The sequence below is a fragment of the Agelaius phoeniceus genome, chromosome 9, assembly GCF_051311805.1.
Source record: "Agelaius phoeniceus isolate bAgePho1 chromosome 9, bAgePho1.hap1, whole genome shotgun sequence".
NCBI lineage: Eukaryota > Metazoa > Chordata > Aves > Passeriformes > Icteridae > Agelaius > Agelaius phoeniceus.
This window is the reverse complement of record NC_135273.1, coordinates 20,566,134-20,590,225: the sequence shown is the minus strand read 5'-3', so window position 1 is coordinate 20,590,225 and position 24,092 is coordinate 20,566,134. Positions and strand designations below refer to the sequence as shown.

At 39.5% G+C, this 24,092-nt stretch overlaps 1 protein-coding gene across 3 annotated transcripts in view; it reads left to right on the top strand.

Annotated features, from left to right (window-relative positions):
- Nucleotides 1-24,092, top strand: part of NDST2 (N-deacetylase and N-sulfotransferase 2) — a 123,722-nt gene that overhangs the window by 22,725 nt on the left and 76,905 nt on the right. The window contains exon 2 of one of the 3 annotated variants that reach the window (XM_077183219.1): nt 1,708-1,786. The exons of 1 other annotated variant lie outside the window; for it this stretch is intronic. The gene's annotated coding sequence lies outside the window, so the exon portion shown is untranslated. Of the gene's footprint in view, nt 1-1,707; nt 1,787-14,840; nt 15,100-24,092 lie in introns of those variants that run through there. One more of the 3 variants, XM_077183220.1, reaches the window with a different exon arrangement.

The window sequence follows — 24,092 nt, the reverse complement described above, 5'->3', positions numbered from 1 at the left end:
CAAAGGAAAGACTGGAAGAACAAATATATAAAAACAAATATATAATACAGAAGACTGATAGAAATAGTCAGGAAATACTCTGACATCAAAGACTCAATTTTCTAATGAAAATAGATTAAATAATTTGGAAATCTTTTACCCATTTAATTTCTGTTTGCTTTTGAGGTATTAGGACAAGTTGGCAGACTCTCTTAACTCTTTAATATTGCCTCCATACTGCTTCCTGCTGATTCAAATCTACGTTATTGCATACCAGTCTTAGATACTGCCTTTCTTCAGGAAAAAAGTATTTTAAAAAGGAACAGTTGGGCCAACAGTATGAAAAGGTATAAGAGAAGAAAGGTGAGTAAATTTCAGGAATGATTTTTCAAGAATGGTGTCCTGCTGCATTCTGCTTAAGAGCTGTAGGTGCAGATACATGGGAGCAAACCAGTACCAGATATAGAGGTCTAGTTGCACTGGTTTGTTCCTGTTTGCATCTAGTGGGGAAGGTTAAGGGAGCTCCTGGACTGTGAATTACTGTTTGTGTTACGTGTGGCCACCTGCACATGATAGGATGGTATGAACAGGATTGATACCTTTTTAATGTAGGGGAAGGCAGCAGAGAATTTTTCATTAATGAAGTAAAGTGTATCTTAAAATTCCATTCAGAAAGTCAGTTTGGCTGCATCTGAACAGATAGGGAGCAGCCCTGAGCTGCTGTGTTTGGCTGGTGCCATAGGGTAAATAGTAAAATGTGTTCAGGTTCACTGCTCCCCTCAGTAACTTCTCTGGGTAGGTGCCAGTGCTGCTGGGCTCTGGTGTGGTGGAAGTGGACAATGAGAGGTCATCACATGGAGCTGCTGCCCCAGACCCCAGCTTGGGGGAGAAAGGACTTGCCTGTGCTTGGCATTTGCTGGGTGATTCCTGTAGGCTGGAAGGCAGCCCCTGGAATTAATTTGAGGAGATTATTTAAAGAATTTGGAAAATGTACCAGTCTGGGGATGTCCCTTTGCAAAGCAAAAAACCCTGGATCTTTTTTTTCAAACACAACTATGAGACAGCAATTTATATTGCTCCATTTAATTTCTATGCATGGTCTCTCCATATCCTCAGGATCAGCTCAGTTGGTCAGAGCATGGTGCTAATAGCACCAAGGCTGTGAGTTTGATCCCTGTACAGACCATTCACTTAAGAGCTGGACTCAACCATCCTTGTGGATCTCTTCCAGCTCAGAATATTCTGTGATTCTGGTTTTATGCAGTCTGCACAAGAGTTTCAGTTGCTGTCTGAACTCTGGTATTGAGGACTTCCTATTGGGGCATGTTTTAACTTTCTCATTACAAAGAAATGTTGTTATGTGAAATTTAAGGCCAAGTTCTCTGGCAGTTATAGTCAAGGAAGTTGGAACTCTCTTGCCTGGTGGACTCTTAACTCTTAAAACAAACCAAGGGGTTCTGAGCATATTTTTTCTCTTCCTACTTTTCCTTCTGTATACTGGGGGTTGGTTTCCATGATTGAGAAATACTGCATTTGCTTTCACTTGACATGTTTTTAGGGAGCCACAATAGTGTGTGCACTGTGTTGAATATTTTCTGTTTAGAACAAACTGCTTGGTTGCACAGCCTGTGTGCAGTGCTCTTCATATGTGTATAAAATAAAGTACTCTTTGATCTTTCTTTCCTGTGTATCTCTAATCTCGACTCATTCTGGGTTTTTTTTTCCCAGCTGGAGGGTGTGCTTGTAAGCCAGGCATTGTTGACTTTGCTCTGTGTGTTGGCTTCTGAACAAAGGCACTGCTGAAAAGGTGAGTGCTTAACTTCCATCCTCTTTGATGCGGGTTTATGTTCAGAGGAACTGATAAACCCAGACTTGCAAAACCTGTCACCTTAAACTGTATCTACGTTTGCAATGGAAAAAGTCTAATCTACCAGCTCATAAAATTGCAAGCATCAGCTATCAAAACACTGTGAGACTCTGGTTTAGTGTAAATTGTGTGGCATTCTGCAGCACTGGAGACCAGAGAAGCTGACAGGTAGGCATGTTTTGTCTCTTGAACAGATCTGAATTTAGAGCTAGAGGAATCTGAGACCCTGAAAATAAATGATACAAATGCAATACCCAGCCTATAATCTACACAGGAAGGGATGGCTGAGGGGCATGCATGACTACGTGTTCCCTACATAGTTGTGTGAATTTCTCTTAAGATTCTATGTTACCACATCAACTGTCTTCTGAAGGTAGCTGAGGTACCTGAGCATTAACTGAACAGACTTTGATCAAATCGACAGGACTGTTTATAAGACGGGGAATAAATTTAATGGCATTACTCTGCTGTGAGTACTTACCAAGAATTTTTCAAAATCTTCCCCTTCAGTCAGTGAAATACCGAGTGTGCTAGGCATGTGGCAAGAGTGCAGTGACTAAGGGGAGTGTCAAACTTAGTTTATAGGAAATAAAGAAAACTTTGTTTATAGGAAGTTATTAGTATTCTGAAGAAGGGTAGATGAAAGTAAATATGTGATATTGTAATGTCTGTATTCATGTGTTTTCCATGAGACTGCATTAATCATCAACCCAATTTCAAGGTGTATCTTTGAAACCATGAAAGGCGAGGCAAGATTCTCCTCCTCGTTTTGTTTATAGATAAATTTGTCTGGTAAAGCAAGATCTTGTTCTGTCATTATCTTGCTCTGTGATTTCAATGAGAAGCACCTATCTGACCAAGGACTACTACAGTCTCCTAACTGAAGGACACTAAAATCAGTAGTTCACTGCATACAACTCCAGAGGTAGTTCTGTGTGGCAGAAATATGTCCCTAGCTGACATTTGACATGACAGTATGCATTGAATTTAAAATTCCATTTGGTTTGCAATGTTTCCTCGGTCGGGAAGTGGTGAGATGCAATCATGACGAATACAATATCAAGAAAGATTAGCAAGCAAGCAAGAAATAAGTTTAATTTAAGAGGTAGCAGGTAGATGTAAGGATCTGTCCTGGAAGAAGTTACAGTTATGAAATTGTAATTTTATTAAATAATCATAAAGAATAATTCTCTGTACCTGGGGGCTTGTAGAGAATAATCGTTTCTAATAAGGTTGAATTTAGCAATTACATTAGTACTCTTGAGACTAAGCATTTTTGGTCTTTCTACTGTTAGTGGCTAAGTCATGTGAGACTTCGTGATACAACTGAGCTGAGTTGGAAATAGCACTTGGGTTTTTTTCTTCTAAAGCTTGCTGTTGTAGACAAGGCTCTAAAAGTGAGTAAATCTTATATGTTGAAGAAAACTGTAAGGGCAGTTACTGACGAGCCATGTGTTTTTGTGCTTGTCCTCTAGAAAACATGAATTTCTTTAAAAGAGCCAAACCTTCCCCCATCCCAAGCAACTCTCTTAATTTTATTTCCCAGTGTGATGCTTTTATGAAATATGTAGCCTAAGGAATCTACATCAAGTTGCTTCTTTCCTCCTGTCATTTCTCTCACCCTTCTAAATGAGTTACTCTTTGCCCTCTGCCATAGCCATGTAACTGGCTGAACTGTGGTCGTGCAGTGACTTGGTGCAGCTACAAAAGCAATATATAATGCACAAGCCAGATTTTTTAATGAGACAGCCTGATGAGACCAGAGATACAAACATCACTGGATTTAGTGATGTAGTTTTAGGTATTGAAAGAAGCTGATTGCTCATCCCTCCTGTTTGGTGGTATCTGTTTCTTTGTACTTTGATTTGTGATGCAGGAAGGCCAGAATATCTTTTTTGATACGTGTAGAATCTGTAGAGGCATCTTTGGAGTCCTTAATTAGCATACTGCATTTTCACTTCCTCTTCCATACCAAGGGAACGGATCATTTGGAAGTGGTTGCATGTACGTAGGTTTACTGCTGGAAAACTGTCTAAGATCCTTTTTGAGATTCTCACTCATCAGAAGTTCAGGCGCAGGACAAAGTTTTGGACCTCTATATTGAAAACACCAGATTTGAACATGGAGTTGTGTTCTGCTGAGAGCTCTGGGCATGTAGGGCTGTATTATCAGCAACTGCCTGAAGCAGACCCTTCCTGCTGAGGAATCTTTATCCACCAGAGATCTCCCTCTCCAGTAAGCATCCTTGTGATTCCTTTCAGATGTGCTGGCCGTTGTGGATTTGCGTGTATGAGGATGGATATTGCACTGAATTTGGTGTTTCTCCCAAGCTGGCAGGGTTGTTCCCAGCTGTCAGTGACTCACAGTAGCCGAGTTGCTGTCTCAGAGTTCAAGTTAATGGAATCTGCAGTTCAGTTTCCCTTGATTTGTTTGGCAGAGATGAAATTTCCCATGAACTAGCAAGAGCAGGAGGGAGAGTCCATATTCAAAGTAGTAGCTTTGAAGATGTGTTGGGTCTGAAAAATCTGTGAGAAATGCTGTCCTTACTTCCTCAGCTCTTCCTTGGGAATAACTCCTCCTCAGGTGTTTCCTTTTGTTTTGTCAAGCTTCTTCCACTGTACTTATTGCCAACAATCTCTGATTTCCAGAACTGCATTAAATATGTAATAAATGTATGCCACATGATTGTCAAACTTCATTTGGATTTAGAGATTCTGTTTTCTCAGCAGGCTAACTACTTTATTTATGCCAAAGAAAAAGGGCACAAATGTCATCAGTGCAATTCATTCATAGAATTAATTTATTTACTGGGTGAAAAGTTAGATTTTATCCTGTCTTTTTTGCCACTTGACATTTTTACCAAGCAGGTTATCTTATGGTAATATGGAAGGATATTTGAAATAACTGGAGCGTGCCACATACAATGGGGACGTGGTTTTACATGTTGATTTTGACAGTTGTTCTGATAGTGTGTGATTCCTCTAGAGAGCCTGCTCTACTGCTACAGAGTTGTATTTGAATGTAGGCAGTATTAAGTGCTGGCTAGTGAACAGCACTGATTCTTCCAGAATCAGTAGGAACCTTTGAATTTTGTTTATTTTCTTGGAAGACAGCTGTTAAGTGACTGAGAATCACTATCAGTTTCCAAAATAAATAGGTCTTCTGAAACTTTTTTGCCTTCTTGTTGCTCTGTTACAGAGTATCAGAATATTGGAAGCAAGTTCAGTCTGAACGCTTGTAGCTCGATTATAATGCATGGGAACCTCGGGCATGTGTATGAAGAGTATTTTCTAGTTCAGGGTGCTGTTAGAAAATGCATATGAGTCCAAGAAAATAGCATATGTTTGCTGTTCAATGTTGTGGCTTTTCTATTGTCATTAATCTATTAGAAGAAAGCTCCAAGAACCCAGAGTAAGAAGATGATATTCAGTTCACTAGTCAGTAAGCAAAGAAGGGAAGAAGTAATAGATACAGTTGTATTTTCTGTTTATGCTAAGCAAGAACAGCCCAAGAAGATTAAATGTGTTTATATTTCAGACTTCAGGTGTATTTTTCCATTAAGCAGGATTGCTTTCTCCTCTCCAGCTCTGTATTTGCTTCTGTTGTCTACCCTTTTATAAACAGTAATCCTGTCTTTTTCAATGGAATTACAGATAGTGAAACTCCTCTGTTTTTATGTAGCACAGATTTGCCAAGTCGAGTTTATAGGGCATGGTATTCATAGTGAGGTTAAGGACCCTTTCAAGGTACTTCTCTCTATTACTACAAAGTACTTGTTTTACTGTCTGGTAAAAACAGATTTGTTTTTTTTTTTTTGTTACATCCACCATCACAGGGAAATATTGAAGTAGTTTTCCTGTCCCAGAGTTACTCTCAGGGCATGTGGAGGGCAAGAGTTTCATGTGTTGACTGAAGACTTGTTTGCATGAATGCAATGAGAAAAGGTAAAATCAGTGTTTTACAGCTAGGAAGTCAGTATGTAGTAAACTCAAGTACCAACAAGTACCTTAAATCATGGTGTAGACTTATTATTTAAAAAAGAAGTTTACCTGAGTTTGCTGTGTCTTTAGCTTTCTTTCTAAATACCTGAAGAATGAAAGCTCCTGTATATGACAAGGAATTTTGTAATGATCTCCCCTACTGGTTTCAGTGACATATTAAATTATGCAGAAGTCATACAGTACATGCAAAAGTTCTTTATGTTTATTGCTTGGATTTTTTCATGTTGGTGTTGTGGCACTGACTTTGGTGGTTGTTCAGAGTCCTAAGAGCAATCTTTGCTAGAGGACATGTTATAATTAATATCAGACTGATTGGAGTAACCTATGGTCTTAAGAAATGTACTAGAAATTGTGCTTAGGAATGTACAGTAGGTGATAATACTGAAAATATTGTGTAGATACTGTTTGTTACCCAGACTTCAACATGCCGTGTTTTCTAGTCACTTTAAAGCCTAGGAAAGGATACAAGAGAAGCAAGGGCAGAGAGCTACATACACAAATGAGAAGTACCACTGTCCCAGATAAATATGATTCTAACTTTTCTTAAAGTGTTGAATACTTCAGCCCAGGGTATTTGGAACCCCTCAGGCATGCACAATTGAGGGAAAAGAGGAAAAAAAGAGCCAGATAGAAAACAGATATAAACTTGCACAATTGTCCAATATTTGAGCAACATAAACTCCAGCTCTGAATTGTCCTCTGTACTATCTTACAGTTTCCTGATTTTTGTGAACTAATATAATTCATTGCAGGGAAACTGCATCAAAATTCACTCTGTTTCTAGAAGCTTTTTGTGGAAGGGGATTTTCCCACAAAAGACTTATTAAATTTATCTTACTTTGCCCTCTACTCTACCTTTTCACTCAGTTATGTAATTCATAACTTTTGTTCTTCCTTACCCTCTTGATAGTTCAGAATTCCAAATCCTTCAGTCATTCTCTCTTTGCAGCTGCTGTCTGAATTCATTCCATCTGACTTCTGCAGTGTAATAGAGGAAATTTTGGACAAAGAATGTAATCTTACGTTTTGGAAATTAGGAATCAAAAGCATATGTTTCAAGTGAGGAAGGAACTGTCTCCATCTCAGAGTACCTGATCTGCTTGTCCTGTGTCAAAAAGTGAATAATCTGATAAGTATCCATCTGTCATCAAGATAGCCAGTCAAAACCAGAGCTTTCAAGAGAAGAGTACTGTAGACTGTTTCTTCTGTTGAGCCACTTGAGGGGCTCTGAATGTAAGGGACTTTGCTGTATGTGCATGTAGCGTCAAAGGCAGAAGTCCTTCAGCCAAGCCCTAAAGGCAGCAGGCAGTCTCAGGGTCAGCTGGGAAGCACTGGCAGATTGGCAGATTGTCTTGCCAACCTGAAATGGCGCCTGGAGCTTACTGTTTGCCATGCCATTATTAAGAAAAGTACACATTATTATTTTGGCTCCACAATGTTTTAAAAGCATTTTACAACTTCGTGTCTGTTCTCTCTTCTCCTAGTGCTTTATGACTCTTGGGTTTGACCTGTTTTCTTGAGCTGAAATATTTTATCTTGTCATAAAAAGAGGTCCCTCTTGCTTTTGTTATCTGTGTTGTAACTTCAGTAGCTGAATTTGAAGTATGGTAATTGCTTACTTTCCAAGATAGTAGAGGTGAGGAAAAGCAGCAATGTGAGTAGGTGAATCAGTGTAACATATGAGAGAATAGTGTGATGATGCAAGGCAGTGAGCTTCTAAATAAGCACAGGGAGAATGTGTGTGTGTGTGCTAGAGAGGGAGGTGTCTCAAAAAGCTGTGTTTGTTCTCTTGAGGCTCCCGAGTGCTATAATTGAGTCAACATGTCAAAGTGAAGTATGTCCTGAGCTTTGGGAGCAGGGGAAAACTGCATCTTCTGCACGTACAGATTTGGATGAACCCCATCTTACAGGGATAATAAGCACTCTGCTTTTGCACTGCTGAAACTACAACTCAACAGAATAGCTGCCCAACCAAGCTCTATTACTGATGTTTCTCTAAGAACTGCTTTAAATCTTTGTTTGGTTGGGAAGCTGTGAGTAATTGGCTTCACCTTTGCTTCTGATGCAGATGTGAACAAAGGTGATGAACAGAGGGGAATATGAGTGAATGCGCTATTGAGATACAGGCAAAACAAACTGAAAGGGTCTTCCTTAATTTATTTCTAAGTCTCAGAGAAACAAATATTTGTATGTCTTGTCATATTTCTTATGTTGGTGTAATGTTTTGGGGATATACTGACTTCCCTTTACTGTAGGATTTTTGTGTTTTAAATGGATGGAAGAGGGTTGATCGCAGCCCTTTGTCCTGGCGGTTTGTTGCAGCCTTTGGCTGTGTGACTTCATGCATGATTCTGCACTGGCAGCTCTCTCCTTGGCCATAGCTCATTGCAGAATTGCTCTAGGAAATCATATGAAACTGAAAGTTCTTTAAGGCCAATGTTTCCCTGCTAACGTGCTAATTTTGTCTTGATTGGGTTTTATGTAGAATATCTACAATTGGTGCTTTTGTATTTTATAAATCGTGCTTACTGACATATCTGATGATCTGATTGTTTCCATAGTGACAGCAATGGCAAAAACCTGAAAAAGGAAGGTGACAGCACTGTATTTTTAAGATGAACTGTTTTACAGAGGAATGGTTTGAGGGGGTGGGAATACAGTAGATTTTTTTTTTCAAGCAGTAACAAGATACACTTTTTCAAGCAGTAGTACTTACTTGGAGGTCAGAGAGGAAAGACTTGGCTTGCTATTTTGGCGTTTATTTGTGTGGGGAAGTAGTGAGCACAAGGTTAATCTAGGTAATATGAGATGTTTTCAGCAACGTCTCCTTCCTTGCTGCTCCAAAAGGTGATAAAATCTTAAAATGCAGCAAACTGAAATGTGCGTATTATCTTCACAGGAAAGGTAGAAGTCAATATGCCTGTGAGAAAATGTGTTACATACTTTTGTATGTTACATATAAATGTGTTACATAATTTTGTTTGAAAATTTCTCCCTTCCAAATTCATAAACTAAGCACGGGAAGCTTTTAGTATTAAAAATCAGACACAAAGCCATTAGTGAGAGCTTCAACCTTCTTTTGTCCTTTGGTAAATTCAGTTAGTTTCATTTTATATTCTGGGAACAAGGCTTTATTCCCTTTCATTACACATCATATTATTTGCATTTGAAAGTAAAATACCTTGAGAGAATGTAGGCATATTTGTTTAGAGTCCATGCTGCAACAGAGAGGGGTTTTTTCAAAGCATTTTGTAGGAGCCACAAGCTTCCCTAACATTCCCTTTTGTCGCTGGTGTCGATGCTTCTTCCTGTGGTGCAGTCACTTGAAGCAGTTGCCTGACTTACAATATATGCCTGCTGTTCTTATATCAGCACAGACAAGTGAGAGGAGATAATGTGAGAGATGTTTGTAAACTATGTGAAATATTTTCATTCAGGGGCTAACTTTTTTCTGTGAATCTATGCTTAGCATTCTAGTTGAATCACCATACCTGGAGGTATTTAAAATATGTGTAGATATGGCACTTAGGGACTGCCAAGTCTACCACTTGGTTTGATTTAGGTGTACCTGACAGTGCCAGCTTGATGGCTGGACTGCATCTTAGAGGTCTTTTCCAACCAAATGATTCTGTGATTCAAAGCATGCTTCTCCTGCCCACCCTATCACAGTGCCTAGGATCTGCGGTCAGGCTGGGGACCTTGTGCCCAGGTAGTTCTAGAAAGAGCTTAGAAAGGATAAGTCAGGCTGTGCTGCCCATCTCCAGGTGGCAGACACATCCTCCAGCCCTGGGGAAATCAAGCAGGCTGGTAGTAAGACACAGGTGCAGTGCTCCAATTTAACACATTGTTAAATTCATATCTCTTATGCCTTGCAGCAAAAATGTGGCATCATACTGTTAACTGAATATGTGTTACATCTTATTACACTGGGGAAGAGAAGCCAGCAGCTGGGAGTTTGTGTTGCTTTTTAAGTTGCACAGGTTGGTTGGTTATCTGTGCCTGAGGCCTCTTAGGTCACATCTGCATTAGTATCTCAGCTGGTTCTTCTGTCATTTTGGTGTCTTGGGAGTGGTGTGCCTAAAAATATGTAGTTTATTCTTTATTCTTCTTTATATTTATCTGCAGTGTTCTGATCAGCTTGTTGAAAAGTGTTTGATTCTGGTTTTCCATTGACCTGAAGGAAGGGGAAGTTTTTCCCTGTTGTTTTACAACTGGGGTCACTGTGTAAAACAGAAAAGTAGTTAAGAAATCATGGGAGCAGTTAGTTGTTGCAGAAAGGCGGAAGAAGATGGTGTCATCTGTTCTAAAAAATGTCCTCTTATTTACAGAATGATACAAATGTAAATACTTTTTTTCTTAAGAGGCTGGTTCATTTATAGATACTTGAGTTGTTGAAATGCTGACTTAGTGGAAAAAAAATTGGTTAGTTGGTGTTATCTCTATGCCCCCACTGCTCCCCACCCAAAAAAATCTCCAACCCATTGTTTTTGTATTATTTTTGCTGATGGAGTTTTAAGGCATTGTTTAGTGCTTTGCCTTAAGTAGTGTCCTGTGTCCCAAGCATATGTTGGACATCACTTGTATTTCAGTAGCATTATGAAATGTAGACAGAAGTAGACATTTAAACATGCCTCTATCATGTGAAACAGATTTAGTTTCTTCATATTTCGTTTCTTCAAACTTAGTTTTAACTTCATAGCTTCTTCTGATCCCCATTGGAATGAAGGGGTAGTGGTTTCCTTTCTTGCACTGCTAGTGATAGCAGTTAGTACTGATTCATTGGTATTGACCCCTCTGCTCCTTGTTAAAAGATTGCTTTATTTGCAGAGGTATCACAGTGAGCTTAATTTGGCTTGCTGCATCTTTGTAGCTGTTTTAATCTTATATGAAATAGATGAAATCCAAAAGGAAATTGGGAACGAAAAGAAAAAAAAACAAACCAAAACTAACTATTCACATGTAAATGTACCTATTAAAGCCATAGACTGTGTAGATTTAGATAGTATTATATTTATTTCTTGATGTAGAACTTTCCCTTAGATCTTGGGAAAGCATCTGCAAGGAAGAAAGCATCTCTTATATGTCTTTTGCTCCTGGTTCCAATTACAGGCAGCTGTCTGATTTATACTCAGTGAAAACTGCTAATTGTGCCCTTTTAAACTCTTTTAGTTTAGAGGAAAATGTATTTATTTGCATGAAAATGTTTGCATGTGAAACACTGAAAACCTTTTCTGCAGATACAGAATTTTAGAATTTAAAATTTATAAGCCTGTAATGCTCTCCTAAAAGCTGTTCCTTCCCTGGCTGATAGCTTTTACCTTGCCATGTGTCATTAACATTTACTGCTGTTGCAAGTTCTTGGATAACAGATTGAGGTGACTTTGTGTGCTGGTTTAGATGGTATTTGCCAAACAAATTGTTAGGAATCTTGCTGTCATTTGCTCTTTTTCTCTTATGAAACGTGAAATTCTTGTGATCCAAAGGATTTTGCATTTATTCTTTTTGTTTCTAAAGTAGTGGAGAGTTCCTGTTTTATTAAAAGTTTTTATAGCACTGACTAAGTAAGAAAAAATTAACTTTAAGTAGGTTAAAATTTCAGTCTTCACCTCTGTGGTGATTAATGCTGATTCTTTTGCGGAGCTTTTTATTAAAGTCTTTGATTAATTTTGGGCACACTTGAAAATAGGAAACTATTAGGTTAGTATAATTTTGCTTGTTAGAGAAATATGTTTTGATAAAATTGCACGCATGAAGTCCACCTCTCCTGTTTTGGGGTGGTGTGTCTGCAGTGGGCAATGCCTGGTAATTCAGTAATTCAGTGGCACAGTATGTTCTTTTACTGATGGCACACACACTGTGTTGTCAGGTCAGCCCTGTGTACTCTGTCCGTACTCATTCCTACCTCAAAATCATTTCTATTGAGAATGGCTCAGAGATATTTCAGCCATGGTTGTCAATTTAAACCAAGATGCTTTGGCTTTCCCAGGTGCTGCTCTCAGAATTTTTTGAGGTCTTGATGATTTTTGTGTGCTTTCCAATCATGTTTTTTAGCCTTTTTTTGTTCCCAGAAACCATTTGTTAGCTGGGCAGGTGCAGTTCGGGATGCTGTGATGTGCCGCTGCCAGGGCTGTCCCAGTGAGGTTCACCACTGGTTCCCACTGGTTCACTTCTCTGTGAAATTGCTGTCAGTAGAGATGGAAACTTTAGTAATGCAAGAGCTGTGTGGAGACCACCAAACTTGATCAGAACTCAAGTCAGTTTCGTTCTCAGCCAGCCTGAAGCTATTGATGCGTTTCAGCTTTTATTATTGCCTGGCAGGCACACATGGTAGGCAGTCCTTTGAATCTTGGCTGTACTGTACTGTTTATTCTTCTGTTTTGGAAGCTGGATAAGGCCTTGATTCTGTGTGGGCATGCTTCACCCTTCACTTCAGTACCTCTTGGTAGGGTGCCTTTTGAGATACTAGTTTTAGCCAATTCATAGTAGATTTGTTTCCAAAATGTGTATCTCTGTGTGTGCCCTTGGTGAGACACATCGACATTTCCCATCTGGTGGCTGAAAAGGAACACACAGTGGGCGCTGTGGTTGGTACTACTCTGTGCTCTTGGACTGGATTTTGTCACATTTCTGAATATTGGTAACATTGTCAGTGTCTTCTTTTTTGCCTAAAGCATGCTGCTAGAACAGATTTGGGAAAGCTCTTCATTTCTAAGGGTATAGTTTTTGGATCATAGGAAGACAAGTGGGTAATGTTAATAGATGGCAACTCTTTGAAGTACATTAGAATCAACTTCAGAGAGAAAGAAAATCCCTTTCCCTGAGCTCCAGATAAACAACTGGAGCTTTCAAACCTTCAAGAGGATCAAGGTGAAATGCAGTGAACAGCAAGTGCAGGGAAGATGATTCTGCTTTTATGGCAATTGGCAAAAATACATTCTTTCCTTTTTGTGCTCCTGTAACAAAGCAAAATAACAAAATACTCTGAGATTGTTCTATGAAAAGAACACAAAAAGCTTTCTATGTTAAATACTCTCATCTTAATAGATGTCAGTAGAATATATTTTAAATGGGCTGGAAATATCTCCTTGGAATTCTGAAGTGTCTTCAAAACTAGCTGAAAAAACTGAATTCATCTGATCATGCAAGTGCATTTAAGAGCATTTATTTGCTTATATAGAGTTGTAGGAGGCTGACATCTTCCAGCTGAGGTGTGTGTCATTCCCACTTTAATTGGCTTTAGCTGGGAAAGAGAGAATGGAGTAGTCTCATTTCTCATTTTCTTGCTAAAGTCTTCAGGAAAAAAAGGAAATAGTTCTAAGCCATGGACCTGAAGTAAATTTCAAAAGGTAAATGTGCCCTCCTTTGCCTAAAGAAAGGACGGTCTCGGGAAGATAAGTTGGAGAACAAGTAGCAAGTGACTGTAAGATTGTTCCTGCTGAGGTTCTGTTTTGGTCAGTCATGGAAGACAAAGGAGAAAATAAAACAATTTTTTTTCAGAGGAGGAAAGTGATTTTCAAAAGCAAGAATGTATTCAGGTGGCTTTGAAATGATTAGTGAGAATAAAGGCTGAAATTCACTGGGCAGGATTGTGTATTAACATGCCTTATGGGTTGCAATGTCATGAATGGTAAAGATCTATGTAAGAAATTGAAAGTTGTCTATCCAAAATTCAAATTAGTACAATGAAGAAAAATTCATAGTTTTTAAAAAACTATGATCTGAAGCATATTTGTTTATACATATGGACTACTGAAAAAACTAAACTCTGCAGGTCATCTTTAACAAAAAGCTCTCTGTATAGAGATAATAATATAAGTTTAAAAAAAAGTGTCACACCAACAGCATGTCCCATATGCAATATAAAAGTGAGAACAAACTCCAAATTGAGAGGTGGGGGATTTGGATGGGGGAGAGAGATTTAAATGTGTTCTTCAGGAAAGAATCAGTGTACAAAACTGAGAAAAAATAAGATGGCAGCAGCCAGGATTTGCAGAGCTTTTCAGTCCTTTGTTGGGTTATCTTGCATAAGTACTTTAGCCAGAGACTTTTCAGTAGCTGCATGGGGCCAGCTTGGAACACAAACGTGCATGAATCCAAATGTAATTTCCCTGTTGTGCACATTCTGGCTGTGACAGCTCAAGTTATGAATGTAAAATAGCAGGAAAAAAAGTTCAGAAGATGGCCAGACCTGAAATGTTAATAAGAACTGACTTACCATGAGATCCCTTGAGGCTGGCAAAGGTGCCGCCCGAATTTTAAGTTTGTCTGCTTCCATGCTTCGTTTTGGTGTGCCTTGGAAAAGAATAAATAAATTCCTTGTTTTTATCTCTGCATCTAAGTTGTTTGGCATAACAGAAGTAACAAACATTTTCTTCCATGTAAGATGAAAAGCAGAGTGATGTTAATCCTCCACTCTGGTTTGTGGTCAGCGCTGGCACACAGACTGAATTGGCATCAGTGGCTTTGATCTGTAGACAAGTACTGTACAAGGAATGACAGTATCTTTCCCTTTCAGGCAGTTCTTTTTTCTGGGGGGGCAATAATCTGCATTTTTCCCAAATTTCCAGTGTTCAGAAGGCATTTGTCTTTCCTCTGGGTAGGACTGGCGCAGGATAAGGGATTTCCTCTCCCTACATCAATACGCTGCCTGGAGAAAAGACACCTCACCGTGGCCACGGCTTGTCTCAGACTGCAGGCAAGGAAAGGGCTTTTCTCTCTTCTGCATGCAACTTGTACAGCAGAGAGAAATTGCAAAGTTTGCAAGTTTCCCTGCATCTTCAACATTGGATTTTCCCGGGTCTGTACTCTCTCCTTTTTTTCCTCAGCCTCCTTCCATCTCTTGTTACCATGGAGAATGAAATGCCTGTTCCATTCAAGTTGTCGGCTGAATAGGTTTTGAGGTTGATGGATGGTGAGAATCTCTTATCCCTCCTTCTCCAAACACCGCCCCTGCCTGTTTCTTGACATTTCACTTGCCAGAGACTGGCAATCAGTGAGTGGGAGCTGAAAAGGAGGCTGGCAGTGTCCTGCTGAGATGCTCTTTCACTTGGTGGATGAAATCAGCAGCCGTGAGAAGGTCTTAAGGGCTTCGGTGCAGAGCCTTGTCCACAAGCTGAGGAATGAATGCTCACTTGAGTGAATGTTCTTGCTTCCCCAGAGCACCCAGGGAAAAAAGAATTCATATGTGAAACCTGTTGCTGCTTATGACTGTGTTTCAAGGGGTGAAGTAACCTCTGCAGTGTAAAGGGAAAGGTAAGGAATGAATGAATACAATAAATGCTCTGGCATAATCTGTTCCTCTCATATATACTTCTTTATTTGTGTCCACATCACATCAGAAATGGAATTTCTTTGCTGCAGTCTGACTTGGGTGGTTTCCTGGCTGTGATGCTGAAGTTAGCAGGGGTCTCTGTGTTTAGTGGGGTTCCAGTAGTCCCTGTATGAGCTGACTGCATACATGGGGCATCAGTAGTGCAGTGTCAAAACAGCTTTCTGAATAAGGCACCTTTTAATAACAAATATTGTGGATATTGACAGGCCCGGGGTTGAAATATGAGTTTGAGGCTATTGTTGACATGCAAGAAATGGAGCTGCAAAGCAGAAAAATTAAAATTATAGCTCTGTAAAATTATACCGAAAACATTTGTTTTGTTGTTATTTATTACTTTTCATACAGATAACTGTAGTTTTAGAGGGTATCAAAAAAATGTTTAGCCTATGCTGAAAGGCTTAAGCCTGTCCTTTTTAAAGAAAGGGTTGTTTTGACTGATGAGCACTTTGTAGTGATGGCTTGGGAGAAGTGTATACCTGGCATTATTTAATAGATGTGTGACTTGTGCATCTGGAAGTAAATGTTATGACTTTAAATTTTGACATTGCTTCCAAGTAGAAGCATTTCACAAACATATAATTGTTGAGAGAAGATATTTCTGTGAGTTTTCTGCTAAAACCTGCTGTGTCAGGACTGTACCAGCAAAAGAATTAATACTGGTGGTATACCTTAATGGGTGGTGTTTCAGTATTTTTGAGATCATATGTGAAAATTTGTCCTGGGTGATTTTGAAGTGCTGTGTTTGATAAGTGACTGTGAACTTTGTTTCAATGCATCTTTTCAGCACCTTGCACTGATAAATATTTCCACGTCTTCTGTGTATTCCTAAGGTTGCTAACCAATACATCTCTTCACACTACCACCAACAGCTTTGGCATCCTCAAGAGATCTTAGCTCCTCACGAGTTCACTTTCCGTTTGATGCTTTATGTCCTGTTTGTTGTTGGATTGTTGTCTCCCTGCTGGAGTTTTCCTACTGTGCAATTGCTTTTCCTGTTGTGCAAGCCACTTCCAAATGCTGCTATGTTAGCTGTTTGGGAATTTTTAACTCCTGCATCAGAAGGGCATGTGTGTATGTCAATACATACAAAATAAATACATGTATTTGAAATACATCTGAACACATACCATCCAGTCCCTCAAGTAGTTTATTCTAGAGATTGTAGTAGTATTTTTGTTCCCAGAGATCAGGATTTCCTAGAGAGATGTGCACACAGAGGATTTGACTGCCTGTGACCTTCAGTCATACAAAATAATATATTATCATATCTAGGGCTTTGATTTCCTGGTTGGCTAGGCTACTGCAGAAAAAAATAGATTTTCAAAAATACACCAATGTAGCAGCTTTTTTTCTATCATAAATAAATCACACATGTTGGGTGGAGTTGAGGTAAAGTGTTACAGAGAGGAAAAAAGGGGAAGTCCATTGAGAGAGAGAATGTAGTTTGGGATTAGGTTCCTGATAGGAACTCAGCTTCATGTTACCATTTGTAAGGGATGGGGAAAGAGTGAGCATCTGTTTTAAACTGGTGATTTTGAGTAAGCAGCAACAACATCAGCATCAAAGCTTACATGTGTATTTCCATTTATTCTGTTAACCTGCTGGAGTTTTTTGATTTAGTATTATCTTCTTTATGAAAAACATATACTCGTAGCAGCTTATGGATTTGCATGAGATAAAATCCCAAATCTTTCTCTCATACTCTGTGAGGATTGTTATGCTAATAATTTTAGAGATTGTCAAAAATTTTTCTGAGTATTACTGACAGGATTCAATCTCTGAAAAAAGATCTTCCAGTTTTTAACATGGTTGTATTTAAATTCACTTTGCCTTCTGAAATTCCTCCTTTTCCCATCACCAAGATTGACCTTTACTTGATTGGGGTCTTTTGATTTTTATGTTTTCTCTGAGGCTGACATAATAAACTTGTAATTAGGACATATCGCTGCTTCATTCCATCTGGTCTTTTGTTAAATTATTCTTGGAAAAATTCTCATGTCCCACTCTTTTTAGATTCAGAGTTGTTTGATTCCTTTTTCCTGTCTTCCTTTTTTATCTTAATGGTAGCAGGAGCTTGGAATTTTTTTATCTTGTCCTTGCTATTTAAATGTGGGCAGCTGTAGAACAATCCATCTCTAAACCTCTTTCTGCTTGCTAGATGTTTTATTTCAGCTTTTCCTTAGTGATCAGTGCCTGAGTTTCCCTCCATTGCTTTCCCAGGCAGTGCAGCATGGAACTGACCTCATTTGCTTCAGCTCCACTCCTGTCCCTGCTGCCTGGTGCCCCAGTCAGTGAGTGTAGGCAAAGCTTTGTTCAGGGCCGCTGGGCAGAAAAACCTGATTGAGCAGCAGACTGAAGCTATCTGTCCATGGATTTACACAGACAGCTCTTCACTGATTTGTACCTTGTAAGTTACCTTTATAACCTTAAAATCTGCAAAATTAATTTTAGCTTAGCTTTTGCCAAGGCTTCCTACCTGTTCTGTTTGAGTGAATTTTTAAGCCCTTTATAATAGGCTGGTACATATGCAAAGAACGAACATTGTGCTCTCCAGTAACTCATTCTGTTATCTCAAGTGTCTTTTACTGGAATCTCCTTACCTTTTGCCTCCTGTAAAATGTAAACTGAATTACAGGCATATAATTAAATCAGCATATTAAGTGTGTGAGGAATGAGAGGCAGTGGGAATTTTGATGGCTATATCCACGGTGAGAACATTAAAATCTAAATCATCAGGTATCTAAACTATTTTCTAGTGTACTGAGAGCACTGGTTGTAAAAGAACAATTTTCAGGTGGATGGAATGTGTTTCAGTGCTAGATCAGCACAACAGGCTATCATTTCCCCTCACCTGGCTGAGAGGCTGCTTCACAAACCATGGAGCTGCTAGCTGAAAGACTCAGATGTGCAGTATTAGTGCTCATCAAGGATGGTGACATTTGAATAATTATTAATAGTTGTGAGGTTTTGACTGCAAAAAAAAAAAAAAGACAATTTCAGGTACTGACATACTTGCTTTTGCCTGTTATCCATGTCCAAGTCACTTTGTTGCATATGGCATACCTCATACTTAAAACTAACATGGTCAGTGTCTGAGACAGATTTTCATTTTTTTGTGCCTAAGCATCAGGCACATAGTGTTGATGCTGGCATTATCTAATGATATCTAAGAGCATTTGCTTCTCAGAGATAAGAATTTTAAATTTATTTTATTTACTTTATATTACGCATAGCAATTGAAGTTCCTGTTGTCTTGGCCATAACCCAAATTTGGAACACAAAATTCAAATGAAAAACTGCAAAACAAAATAAAGCACAGAAGGCATGACAAGAAGTGGGATTGATCTCTGTAATGTAAATATTATTTTCTCTAGCCTTGGATTTCTGATTAAGTGTTGATGTCAGTTTACTGTGAAGACCAAGAATAGCAAACTGTTGTGAGATTGAGTCAAATTTGGGTGCAACATGAGAGATGCCCCTTGTATTTCAGTGGATTTGTGTCGCATGTGTCTCACAGCCAGTTGCTGGCTCTTTCAGATTTGTCCCTGTGGAATCCTCTCCTTTAGTCTTGTTCCAGAGCTGTAGCACTTGACTCCAGTACATCCCTCTCCAGCCAGTCTGGTTATCTTCTGTTGGCTCTGCAGTGCTCTTCCCTGGCTGTGATACTGGATTGTTATACTATCAGCAGGGCAAAATGGTAGGAGAGAAGCAGGGGAAGGGATATCTGAACTGAGTATTGGCTGCTGTTTTAACTGAAAGTTAACCTTTTTCATAGCAGAGAGATACTATAGAACAAACAGGAGGGCACACTAGGGAGAGGTCTTGAAAATGCTGTTGTGTTTCAGTCTGGTTCAGGGTTTTGACTACTAGAACATGTTCAAAATTTGTCGTCAGTTTAGAGTTTAGAAGTTTATATGGAAATAACCACTGTTTCAGTTCCATAGTGATTCTTGAGGTATAGGACAAGACACGCACATGAAAAATGATTGTCTAATGGATTAGGGCATTCTTTAGCCAGCCTTTTTATCTCCTGCCTTTCCCTTTAGTCTGAATAATAAAGATACTGTTTTGTGAGAGGTCATCTCAAACTGTGCTTCTCCAGGAGAGCTCAGTGTTACTCTCATCTGCCACAGTTACAGCATTCCTGTCTTCAGCTCCTGCAGTCAGGGAGTTGTAGGGTGCATTTTATAAGCTCATAAGTCTGATTGATAACAAATCTTTGGTGAATTAATTATTTGGATGAGTGTGCTATAAATAGCTGGGGATGTGGGTCCACCTCTTTTGCTGGCAGCCACTAAAATTGCTTTATGCTCCTTGCAGAGCTGTACCCTGAAGTTCTTAACCCTCCACTTTTGGATAACTGAGTACAGCCTAACCCAGTATTATATTGCAGATGAGTACAGACAAGCTGCAGTACATAAGCAGTATCTTGATGTAGTGTAATGGCTGTGTGTACTGAGTTGGGAGTTTTCAGACTCAGTTGGGCTGGGTATCATCTGCAGGAGCCAGGTCAACCTGGGCCAAGCTGGAACAGCCATGGGTGGAAGCACACTTCTGTTCCATCCTCTTCTGTCTTCTCTCATTATTTGCTCTCTTTTAGGACTTTGCCCCATACCTCTTCCTATTTCATGGAATCTTAAACTTGAGTTTCCATCTGTGTTTTGCAACCCCACAAATCAGGCATTGCTTGAGGTTAATCACAAACACCAAACCTGTGCTGCCCTGTGACATCCTGTGATGCCTCTGTTCCTGTGCAGCACTGAGCAGCAGAAGCTGCCTGTACACAAACCAGATGTTAGTGACCTCAGCCAGAAAACATTAACTGCATTGGCAGGGTTGCTGGCCCCTTGTTCAGATGAGAACCAACAAGATGTCATCAGGAGCTGCTCTTGTGCCCTAACTTGGAAATTGTTGTTGAGACACTCTACCTTGGCAGTTGATCTTCTCAGACATTATGGCTCTTTTATTGCCTTCATCCAAAAGTGTTTTTTCTTGATTTATGGTGAATAAGTGGATTTATACAGTAAAAGAGGTTGCTTCTAGTTCCATCTTCCTATTTCCATATTTTATCCAAGAGTTGCTTCAGTTGTTTAAAGTACATGGGTTTGTTACTCTGGATCATGGATATAAATAAATGCCAGAAGCATGAGGCCTTATCAGCTGTGAGCAGCTGTACTTGCCTTTTCATTTTAAATCTGACACTTAAAGTGCAGATAAACAACAAAATTCATTTTTCTGGAAGGTGAAACTTTAAAATTTGTTGAAGTTTGTTGAAGGCTGTTGCATCTCTACTTAAAGTAAGCTAGCATTAACATCTTGGGGAAGGCTCTGAGCTTCTTGTTAGAGCTCAGAGTTACAGTTTAGGGTAGTGAGTATTAATGTCTGTAGTGGCTTGGTTTTGAAATACTGTCTAGGCATGGACAGTCATGCTTAACCCAGTACATTGCTTGCATATATGGGACAGCCTAGAGAATTAAGTTGGATTTCCTTGAAGGTATAATCTTTATGTACTCTTTGCAGAAGTGGGTCTTGGGGAATGCCTGAGGATGCTGGCAAGTGATGAGAAATATACTCAGGCAAAGCTTTATAGGACAGGATTTTAAACACTGTATAGGACATCTTGCAAATAACCTTTGTTAGCTCGATAGGTTAATTTTTGACCTTAGAATGACTTTGTAGACACAGAAATTTGCTTTTTTTCTGCACGGATGCATTATTCAGGTGACAAGTTATCCATACTGAAATCCTGGGCTCAGACCTGGAAGCAGTACATAGGTTTGTGTGGCTCAGACCCTGAGCTAGTTCACCTGCTGAACCCTCACCAACTTTGCTCAGAGCTACTGCTGATGTCTCTGTTTATGCTTCTGAAACATGGGATGCTGGGAAGCTGGCTTTGAAGGTGCTGGAGGAGCATTCAGGAGCCATCTGGCTCCACAACTCACAGATATAGACTAAAGCTCTGGCTCTGCAAGACTTAGAGCTGTGGAGCTGATGATAGCAGCAGTTTCAGGAGGGATAACTGGTGAAAGAGTACCATGTATCTACTGTGATCCCTTCTGCTTTGAGAGATTCGTCAGGTGGGGTTTCTTATGGGGCTGCCTTTGTACCTCAGCTGAATTGTCCCAGAACTTGGAGTGCTGCACAACATGGTGCAAGGGCCCAAGGCGTTGGCCTTTTTGCAGCAGTGTGTTCAGGTTTTCTGGTTATCTGGCTATTCCCATCCCCCCCGTTCTTGGACAGTGGAAAGCCAAGTTAGTATGCTTGGTGCTCTGTGGAAGGCTCTGTCAAGTGGTGTCAGACCAAGGTAAGAATAAAGTGTTAGTTCTCATTTAATCTTTACACTTTCTTTATTGTGTTACTTTCGAAATGTCATAAAGTACAAGTAATGAAGCTGAGTAGTGACTCTTTAGGTATTCAGGCCTGTATACTCTTAGAAATTACTTTTTTTCCCCTATTGGTATTGGCACTGAGTTATACAAGTGTTAGAATTTGTGCTGAGTATCTAGCCTATATACCTTATCATAGTACTGTAGTGAAGTACATTAGCATTTGCACACATCAGCATATCCATATACATACATATATATTTTCAGATCAAAATACTGAGATACAGATTGCAAATTAAGAGTTTACTTGTCTGTCTCTTGTGCAGAATCCCCTGGGTAGGAAAGTATATATAATGTCCTCATGTATGCTGTAGCTATCAGTATATTAGGTCTAAGGGTTTTTCTTTTTAGCTTTTCTGTTTTGTCCAGTATGCTCTTCAAAGATCAAATTTTTGTAGTACAATCATGCAAGGTGTACCTGAGTATGATGATGTTCAGGGGATATGAATATGAAGCAGTAACCTTCTCCAGAGTGCACCTGTAGTTATTTTTGGCACTTAGCTTGCTGTACTTTCACAAGCAGAATCGTTCATTTTGCTTCAAGTGATTTTATCCTCCAGAGCTCATGGGATGATTCTGCTCAAGATAGGGAGCTGTCACAAGTTCAGTCCAATGGGTGGCTTTGATGTTGGGAGCTGGAGCAATCTCTACTGTTTCAGAACACTGTATTTATTTTCTCATCATCAACTTTTGGGAACAGTAGTAATAAGAGATTATGACTTCTTGTCTCCCAAGTATTCCCTCAAACATGTATCCCTGCTAACATTTCTCAGCTACTCTGCAGGGCTCTCTCTCTGGCACACATCTTCCAGCCCTTTGGCAACTGCTCATTTCACGTTTCTATGCATCTCTCCAGTTAAAGTTGTTTTGAAAGGGGAAATTTGGAAAGGAAGAGTGGTCACACTTTCTGGGCGTGATTTCTTTGTGTTTAATGTGACTACCTGTCTCTGGGCTGGGGCTGGCCACTGCAATGTGCTCCTTGTGGCAGAGGAGTGTTGCATCACCTCAGGCAGGTATTGCAGAGCTCACTGGGATTCAGTGGATGCAGTTTTACACAGGATGAGGGTATCTGTGTTACATTGCAAAGTTTGGTGTTAAACCTGATGTTACTTTTCAGCAGTGAAAGACTCTTTAATCTTCTTGTTACCATGGCCCAGGGGAGTTGCAGGGACAGTAACATCTGTGCTTGCTGTATAAGGCTGACAGCTGTTTCAGGAGTCAGTTGGTCCTTTTATCCAGTGTCTCTGAACAGCACAGGGAGTGTGGGCACTGCACCTTCCTGCAGGAGGTTTTAGAGGATGGCAGCAAGTACTGGCATTGCAACATGCTGAACCATGGGGCTCCATCACTTGCCTTTGACTTCTGAATACTTCTGAGATCCAGAGCACTCCAGAAAAGTTAGGAAGCATGTTGGTTGCAAGTGAGGGAAATTCAGTACTCAGACAAACCCTGAGCTTGGTAGGTGACCATAAATGACTGAAGAGATTGAATCAGGACTTCAGTGACTGAATATGAAATGGATAATGGATAATCTGCTTTAGAGAGTATCTTGGAGATCCCCCAGCCTCAACCTTTCTACAGAATTACTATGTTGAGAGAAGGGAATAAGATTTCCCTTGATGTGCTCTCTTTGTTTCTGTACTGCTTCCTTTTTGCTTATAATTATTCTTTAAAGAAATAACAAAAACCCCTTACAATTTCCATAATTAAGAAGCTCTCCCAACAATAACAACAAAAACAACCCAAAAAACATAAAAGGGAGGTGTATAGGAGCCTCATTCATCACCTTTTGTCACCAGACTTGATTTGACATCTGAGACTACAGAGAAAGTTTGGCAAGTGCAATGATTTCCCGTGTGGGGGTAATAAGAGAGAAAAAAACCTGTCAGTTGAAAACAGCAGGAGCTGCATTAGCAAATATAAATTAAACAGATGGCAAAGATACTGCAGCTGTCACATAGAAAGTCCAGGAAGATTTTTAGCTCAGAGCTGCAGGAGGCTGTTTTAAAAGGAAAGATGAAAACAACAACAACAAAGCAAACTTGAGCGTGACAAAAGAGACAGTAGAACCATTCAGATTATTATATGAAATTTATCCAGGATTGTGGTGTTGGTTTGTTTTTGAGTTTGTTTTTAAGTTTGTGTTTTCAAATCTTAGGGTTCTAAAATTAGGTTAGGATCAGCTACTATTAGATCATTTTCAGATTTTGATATCATGGGTTTGCTTGTTTAGAAATACTCTTCTGTATGAGACACTGGCTCTGACATTCTCTGGAAAGCAGGGAGACATGTAGCACACATCATGCCATTTTGTTTTTCAACTGTTTGTTTTACAGCTATTTCAAGAAAAATCTCTTATGGAAGAATATATAAGTAAAATCTTCTGGAAGAGTGGTGTGGAAAGTGTTAACATTTTGGTGGAGGAAGAACAAGAACCTGCATTTTAGTCTTGCGCGTTCAATCTTAAGATAACTTTTTTCAGACTCATTTTCAGCTGAGAAGTGACTATTCCTTTGTGAAAGAAGCAC